Below are 9,463 nucleotides of genomic sequence, written 5' to 3'. Positions count from 1 at the left end.
AATATGAATAATTACACGTGGCGTTATGCACTTAGCAAAAAAAGATGAAATACCCAAAACATGTTTTATATTATATAATCTCTTCAAAATAGCCACCCGTTTGCTTTGATCACTGCTTTGCACACTTTTGGCATTCTCTCAATGGGCTTCAAGAGGTACTCACCTGAGAGCGTGTTCACTTCCCAGGTGTCATATAGTAATTATTCCCGGGCGCGGCCACCACTGCTGCCCACTGCTCCCCCCTCACCTCCCAGGGGGTATATATATTGGGACTGTCTCCTGCTGTGGTGCGGGTTCAATGGACCACCCAGGAAGGACATTACTTTTTAGCAAGTTTGACTCTTGTTTACTTTGCAATAAACCTTTGTCTTCAGGTCGGATGGCTTTTCAGCTGCTCGCTCACGGTCCGCTTTTCAGCCGCCGTCGTCGTCGTCGTCCTCGTCTGCTCCTTGTTTTTGCTCCTCGGTCGCTGCTGCTGGGAGCTCTCCTCCTTCTTCTGCCCCCATCTCTCCTCCTTCTCCCCTTTTATACAGCATGAGGAGAAATGTTAATTGTGTACCGGTGCGCGATCCATGCACCTGCACTTGACTGTGGCGTCGCTACCGGCACGCCCCGCCTCTCTGCTCGGCCGCATTCTCCGCCTCCTCGCCGCCATTTTTGGCCGGGCTAAAGCGTGCCCTCACCCACTGCTCGTTCGCAGGCTCCGCCTCTCCACTATACATATATATATATATATATATATATTGATAGATACTGTAGATAAATCCCAGAGCAGACTTCAATTTGAGCTTGTGTAATTTAACTGTCACGGCGTATCTGGTCTGGGATCTCACAATTGAGTGTCTGCAGACAGGAGAGTATTGATTGATCGACTGACATAAATGCTGTGCTACACGTTCATGTGTTGTTTACCTCATGGAGGCGGACACTGTTCTCTCCTGCGCTGAACAAAAACATCTAATTGAGGTGAGAACAGCCCACAGCGTTGACCTCAACATGTCCGCCACTGATGTTCTGACGTCCTCCTCAGCAGGGGGTCCAGTCTATTTTTTGTTTTTTTCCCCCCGCTAACCACCACTCAGTGAGTCCGATCACAATGTGGCGAGGCAAGTGTGATCAGAACAGTCCTCACTGTGTGTGCAGTCTCACACCAGATGTCCTTTTTAATGGACATTGAGGTGCTGTTTTGCACAAACAGACGACACAAATTTTAAGAAGGAGTGCACGTCGAGTCGAAAGCTGCTCTTTATTCAGATTCAATCTGGATCCGATCCATTTTTCTATGAGGTATGCAGGATCGGAGGCATTGCAGGAGAAATCAGTTCTGATCCAGATTGCACCGTTTCAATTCAGCTAGAACAATAAATATTGTTTAAACATGTTTCATTTGTTTTACATTAATGCTAAACATCATTCCATTTCATCCCATTAGAAAACAATTTGGCAAATTTGACGATTAATTACTATTTTGTATGGGATTAATTACTATTAACATCAATTTGATTAATTACTATTAACATAAATGGGATTAATTACTATTAATATCATATGGGATTAATTACTATTAACATCAATGGCATTAATTACCATTATTATCATGTAGGATTAATTATTATTAACATCATATGGGATTAATTAATATCAACATCATATGGGATTAATTACTATTTCATATGGGATTAATTACTATTATCATATGGGATTAATTACTATGTTTTATGGGATGAATTAATATCAACATCATATGGGATTAATTACTATTTCATATGGGATTAATTACTATGTTTTATGAGATTAATTAATATCAACATGATATGGGATTAATTACTATTAACATCAATGGGACTAATTACCATTTTTATCATGTAGGATTAATTATTATTAACATCATATGGGATTAATTAATATCAACATCATATGGGATTAATTACTATTAACATCAATTTGATTAATTACTGTTAACATCAATGAGATTAATTACCATTATTATCATGTAGGATTAATTAATATCAACATCATATGGGATTAATTACTATTTCATATGGGATTAATTACTATTATCATATGGGATTAATTACTATTTTTATGGGATGAATTAATATCAACATGATATGGGATTAATTACTATTTCATATGGGATTAATTACTATTAACATCATATGGGTTTAATTACTATTAACATCAATGGGATTAATTACCATTATTATCATGTAGGATTAATTATTATTAACATCATATGGGATTAATTAATATCAACATCATATGGGATTAATTACTATTTCATATGGGATTAATTACTATTAACATCATATGGGATTAATTACTATTAACATAATATGTTATTAATTACTATTTCATATGGGATTAATTAATATCAACATGATATGGGATTAATTACAATCAACATCATATGGGATTAATTACTTTTAACAGCATAAGAAATTAATTACTATAAATATAATGTGGGATTAATTAAATTGTTCAACAGTCCGGGGTCTCCATTGTGGTATTTTAGACTTCATAATACACCACACATTTTCAATGGGAGACAGGTCTGGACTACAGGCAGGCCAGTCTAGTACCCGCACTCTTTTACCATGAAGCCACGCTGTTGTAACACGCGGCTTGGCATTGTCTTGCTGAAATAAGCAGGGGCGTCCATGATAACGTTGCTTGGATGACAACATATGTTGCTCCAAAAGCTGTATGTACCTTTCAGCATTAATGGTGCCTTCACAGATGTGTAAATTACCCATGCCTTGGGCACTAATGCACCCCCATACCATCACACATGCTGGCTTTTTAACTTTGCAACCATAACAATCCGGATGGTTCTTTTCCTCTTTAGTCTGGATGACACAACAGCCACAGTTTCCTAAAAAAAATTGAAATTTGGACTCGTCAGACCACAGAACACTTTCCCATTTTGCATCAGTCCATCTTAGATGAGCTCGGGCCCCAGCGAAGCCGGCGGCATTTCTGGGTGTTGTTGATAAATGGCTTTGGCTTTGCATAATAGAGTATTAACTTAAACTTACACATGTAGCGACCAACTGTAGTTATTGACAGTGGTTTTCTGAAGTGTATGGAGCCCACGTGGTGATATCTTTTACACACTGATGTCAGTTTTTGATGCAGTACCGCCTGAGGGATCAAAAGTCAAGGGCAATTCCAATGTTGTTTTTCGCGCCGTGCAGTGATTTCTCCAGATTTTCTGAACCTTTTGATGATATTACAGACCGTAGATGGTGAAATCCCCAAATTCCTTGCAATAGCTCGTTGAGAAATGTTGTTAATGAATAATTTGCTCACGTATTTGTTCACAAAGTGGTGACCCTCGCCCCGTCCTTGTTTGTGAATGACTGAGCATTTCATGGAAGCTGCTTACATACCCAATCACGGCCCTCACCTGTTCCCAACCAGCCTGTTCACCTGCCCGATGTTCCAAATAAGTGTTTGATGAGCATTCCTCAACTGTCTCAGTCTTTTTTGCCACTTGTTCCAGCTTTTATTGAGCTGATATTTGCAAAAATAACAACGTTTTACAGTTCGAACCTTAAGTATCTTGTCTTTGCTTTCTGTTTTTATTTACACAAGGTGACAACTTCACCAGTTTGGGGGTTTTGCACCAATTTAACATCTGCGGTCCCTTCTCAATTTTCACCGTCGTCACCTGCAAGACAGCCGCCACCTGCTTTGTGAACGCTGGTTAATTGGGAGAGAGGAAAAACAAGGACGCACCACTCAAATCATGCATAATCAAGAGGATTAATTCCCTCTGTGCGTTACTTCTTCCAAGGTGAGTCACTCGGCGGGAAGGGGAGGGGGGAATGAAAAAGAATGCAAATGAGTGGCGGTGAATAACAATCAGTAAGAGAGAAAGAGGGACGTGCAAGGTGTAAATAGAAATGTAAATATTGTAAAGTTGTTATTATGGGTCTGCTGCAATGCTTGTAGTCAGCTGGAGGCGTGTCTTAATGAAATTAAACAATGGATGTCCGCTAACTTTTTGCAACTCAACGCCAAAAAAACGGAAATGCTGATTATCGGTCCTGCTAGACACCGAACTCTATTTAATAATACAACTCTAACATTTGACAACCAAACAATTAAACAAGGCGACACGGTAAAGAATCTGGGTATTATCTTCGACCCAACTCTCTCCTTTGAGGCACACATTAAAAGCGTTACTAAAACGGCCTTCTTTCATCTCCGTAATATCGCTAAAATTCGCTCCATTCTGTCCACTAAAGACGCTGAGATCATTATCCATGCGTTTGTTACGTCTCGCCTCGACTACTGTAACGTATTATTTTGGGGTCTCCCCATGTCTAGCATTAAAAGATTACAGTTGGTACAAAATGCGGCTGCTAGACTTTTGACAAGAACAAGAAAGTTTGATCATATTACGCCTGTACTGTATATACCTTTATATACATATATACATACATATATACCTATACTGTATGTACCTTTATATACATATATACATACATATATACCTATACTGTATATACCTTTATATACATATATACATACATATATACCTATACTGTATATACCTTTATATACATATATACATACATATATACCTATACTGTATATACCTTTATATACATATATACCTGTACTGTATATACCTTTATATACATATATACATACATATATACCTATACTGGCTCACCTGCACTGGCTTCCTGTGCACTTAAGATGTGACTTTAAGGTGTTACTACTTACGTATAAAATACTACACGGTCTAGCTCCATTCTATCTTGCCGATTGTATTGTACCATATGTCCCGGCAAGAAATCTGCCTTCAAAGGACTCCGGCTTATTAGTGATTCCCAAAGCCCAAAAAAAGTCTGCGGGCTATAGAGCGTTTTCATTTCGGGCTCCAGTACTCTGGAATGCCCTCCCGGGAAAAGTTCGAGATGCCACCTCAGTAGAAGCATTTAAGTCTCACCTTAAAACTCATTTGTATGCTCTAGCCTTTAATTAGACTCCCTTTTTAGACCAGTTGATCTGCCGTTTCTTTTCTTTTTCTTCTATGTCCCACTCTCCCTTGTGGAGGGGGTCCGGTCCGATCCGGTGGCCATGTACTGCTTGCCTGTGTATCGGCTGGGGACATCTCTGCGATGCTGATCCGCCTCCGCTTGGGATGGTTTCCTGCTGGCTCCGCTGTGAACGGGACTCTCGCTGCTGTGTTGGATCCGCTTTGGACTGGACTCTTGCGACTGTGTTGGATCCATTATGGATTGAACTTTCACAGTATCATGTTAGACCCGCTCGACATCCATTGCTTTCCTCCTCTCCAAGGTTCTCATAGTCATCATTGTCACCGACGTCCCACTGGGTGTGAGTTTTCCTTGCCCTTATGTGGGCCTACCGAGGATGTCGTGGTGGTTTGTGCAGCCCTTTGAGACACTAGTGATTTAGGGCTATATAAGTAAACATTGATTGATTGATTGATATTACGAGCCCCCACATATGTTATACCCTCGGAAAGGTCTCGTTCGCGCCGATAGGGGTACTTTGGATTGGGAACATTTTGTGTTACCATGTTAAAATGGGCCAATTTTACAACTGTTTACCTTAGAGTCTGACACTCGGCACCATCTAATAAGTAAAGCGGCTTCCAGCGACCCCCGGCTAGAAGTCCAGGGCACAGATAGCATCAAAATTCCCGCGTAAATGTTCTCGTTGCTCATAATTTTATTATAGTTCAGCACGTCTCTCTTACGCTTAATACGTGATGATCTGGCCAACGAACCCCCACATATGTTATACCGTTGGAAAGATCTCGTTCGTGGCAATAGGGGTACTCTAATTCGGGGACATTTTGTGTTACCATGGTGACGCTATTGAATGATTGAAATAAGTTTATTTCGGTCATGAAATCAATCAATTAATTATACACATTTACACACGAAAGAAAAGAAAAAGAACGACCAAAAAAGGAATAGGCTGAAGCCAAAGCTTATATTTGCCTATCCTAAACCTTCACTGAAGATTAGATTGCCTGGAACATCAACGTTAAAAAAAACAAAAAAAAACAATGGGATGAAAGTAATTGTTACTACATTTTATCATTTTCATTTATTTCACCTTTCAATGTTTTCTTAAACCTTATTCGCGAATAAACAAAAAAAAATGTGCCAATTTTGCAACAGTATAACTTAGTATTTGACACCTGTTAACTGCTAGCATGCTAATGTTAGCATGCTGTCATTAAAGTACTGGCTTTTTAAGCTAATTGCATTCTTTGTTTCTCTACCATGGCAACGCTATTCATGAATAAACAAAAAAAAATAAAAATTGGCCAATTTTGCAACAGTATAACTTAGTATTTGACACTTTTTTACTGCTAGCATGCTAATGTTAGCATGCTATCATTAAAACGCTAACTTTTTTACTTAACAAGCCCCCACATATGTTATACCGTCGGAAAGGTCTCGTTCGCGCCGATAGGGGTACTTTGGATTGGGAACATTTTGTGTTACCATGGCGACGCTATTGAATGATTGAAATAAGTTTATTTCGGACATGAAATCAATCAAATCAATCAACCATTTTGTGTGATCAGTTTTACAGTACATGTTATACGTAAACAATTATACACATTTACACACGAAAGAAAAGAAAAAGAATGACCAAAAAAGGAATAGGCTGAAGCCAAAGCTTATATTTGCCTATCCTAAACCTTCACTGAAGATTATATTTCCTGGAACATCAACGTTTAAAAAAAACCAACAACAATTGGATGAAAGTAATTGTTACTATATTTTATCATTTTCAATTATTTCACCTTTCAATGTTTTCTTAAACCTTATTCGCGAATATACCAAAAAAAAATGGGCCAATTTTGCAACAATATAACTTTGTATTTGACACTTGTTAATTGCTAGCATGCTAATGTTAGCATGCTGTCATTAAAGTGCTAGCTTTTTAAGCTAATTGCATTCTTTGTTTCTCTACCATGGCAACGCTGTTTATGAATAAACAAAAAAAAAACAATTGGCCAATTTTGCAACAGTATAACTTAGTATTTGACATTTGTTTACTGCTAGCATGCTAATGTTAGCATGCTATAATTAAAATGCTAACTTTTTTACTTAACAAGCCCCCACATATGTTATACACCCTCGGAAAGATCTCGTTCGTGGCAATAGGGGTACTCTAATTCGGGAACATTTTGTGTTACCATGGCGACGCTATTGAGTGGATGAAATAAGTTTATTTCGGTCATGAAATCAATCAAATCAATCTACCATTTTGTGTGATCAGTTTTACAGTACATGTTATACGTAAACAATTATACACATTTACACACGAAAGAAAAGAAAAAGAATGAACAAAAAAGGAATAGGCTGAAGCCAAAGCTTATATTTACCTATCCTAAACCTTCACTGAAGATTAGATTGCCTGGAACATCAACGTTTAAAAAAAACAACAATTGGATGAAAGTAATTGTTACTATATTTTATCATTTTCAATTATTTCACCTTTCAATGTTTTCTTAAACCTTATTCACGAATAAACAAAAAAAATGGGCCAATTTTGCAACAGTATAACTTAGTATTTGACACCTGTTAACTGCTAGCATGCTAATGTTAGCATGCTGTCATTAAAGTGCTAGCTTTTTAAGCTAATTGCATTCTTTGTTTCTCTACCATGGCAACGCTATTCATGAATAAACAAAAAAAAATAAAAATTGGCCAATTTTGCAACAGTATAACTTAGTATTTGACACGTGTTTACTGCTAGCATGCTAATGTTAGCATGCTATCATTAAAATGCTAGCTTTTTTACTTAACAAGCCCCCACATATGTTATACCCTCGGAAAGGTCTCGTTCGCGCCAGCAGGGGTACTTTGGATTGGGAACATTTTGTGTTACCATGGCGACGCTATTGAATGAATGAAATAAGTTTATTTCGGTCATGAAATCAATCAAATCAATCAACCATTTTGTGTGATCAGTTTTACAGTACATGTTATACGTAAATAATTATACACATTTGCACACAAAAGAAAAGAAAAAGAATGACCAAAAAAGGAATAGACTGAAGCCAAAGCTTATATTTGCCTATCCTAAACCTTCACTGAAGATTATATTTCCTGGAACATCAACGTTTAAAAAAAACAACAACAATTGGATGAAAGTAATTGTTACTATATTTTATCATTTTCAATTATTTCACCTTTCAATGTTTTCTTAAACCTTATTCACGAATAAACAAAAAAAAATGGGCCAATTTTGCAACAGTATAACTTAGTATTTGACACTTGTTTACTGCTAGCATGCTAATGTTAGCATGCTATAATTAAAATGCTAACTTTTTTACTTAACAAGCCCCCACATATGTTATACCCTCGGAAAGGTCTCGTTTGCGCCAGCAGGGGTACTCGTAATTGGGAACATTTCGTGTTACCATGTGAAAATGGGCCAATTTTACAACTGTTTACCTTAGAGTCTGACACTCGGCACCATCTAATAAGTAAGGCGGCTTCCAGCGACCCCCGGCTAGAAGTCCAGGGCACAGATAGCATCAAAATTCCCGCGTAAATGTTCTCGTTGCTCGTACTTTTATTATAGTTCAGCACGTCTCTTTTACGCTTAATACGTGACGAACTGGCCAACGAACCCCCACATATGTTATACCGTCGGAAAGATCTCGTTCGTGGCAATAGGGGTACTCTAAATCCGGAACATGGCGACGTTATTCACAAATATACCAAAACCGTTTACCGTAGAGTCATGTAACTTGGTAAATGAAACATGCTGACTGTTAACAAGCTATCATTACCACAAATGCTAGGCGTTAGCATTTTTATGTAAACATGCTATTGTTTTAGGCTAGCTCTGTGGCTCTTTTTGTGCTAAAACTCACAGATTGAGACACTGTAATAAGAAGCCAGAGTTCCAGGCCCATCAAAATGTCAGCGGGAATGTTCTAGTATTATTGCTGTCTTTGTATTCGCAGCAAATTGCTGGTTGTAAGCACATGTTTTTGATCTTGATCGTACGTTGGGCACACATCCCAGCAGCAGCAGCAGGTTGAGTCATGTAATGGACTGATTTGTCAGAACGGTAATCAAATATATCAGCCGGCGCTGAAAAATATTATAATTTCCTGGCGTTTGTATTTGATGCCATGCCTGCCACACAAAGCTCGGCCATCCGAGCCAGACTCTAGTGACGCTCGCCGCAGAGCAACCGGAGTCTGGGCTCCGTTTAGCGGATTTTTTTTCCTGCTACGTCAAAGCGCCGCCGCGTTATCGGGACTCCGGCTTGACGTATCGGTGATGGTCTGGCGACAGCCTGACCTTTGACGCACGAAGGCGAAGTAATCACCGTGAAAATGGTCTGTCGGTCACGGGGCTCGCTCTAGTCCGTGTTGACGGTCTGGCCCGAACACCAGGGGGGGGGGGGGAAGGAGACCTTGACTGGGACGAGGCGAAAG

Source organism: Nerophis ophidion, linkage group LG09 (assembly GCF_033978795.1).
Source record: "Nerophis ophidion isolate RoL-2023_Sa linkage group LG09, RoL_Noph_v1.0, whole genome shotgun sequence".
In the NCBI taxonomy this organism is placed as follows: Eukaryota; Metazoa; Chordata; class Actinopteri; order Syngnathiformes; family Syngnathidae; genus Nerophis; species Nerophis ophidion.
Note: the sequence above shows the minus strand (reverse complement) of the source record.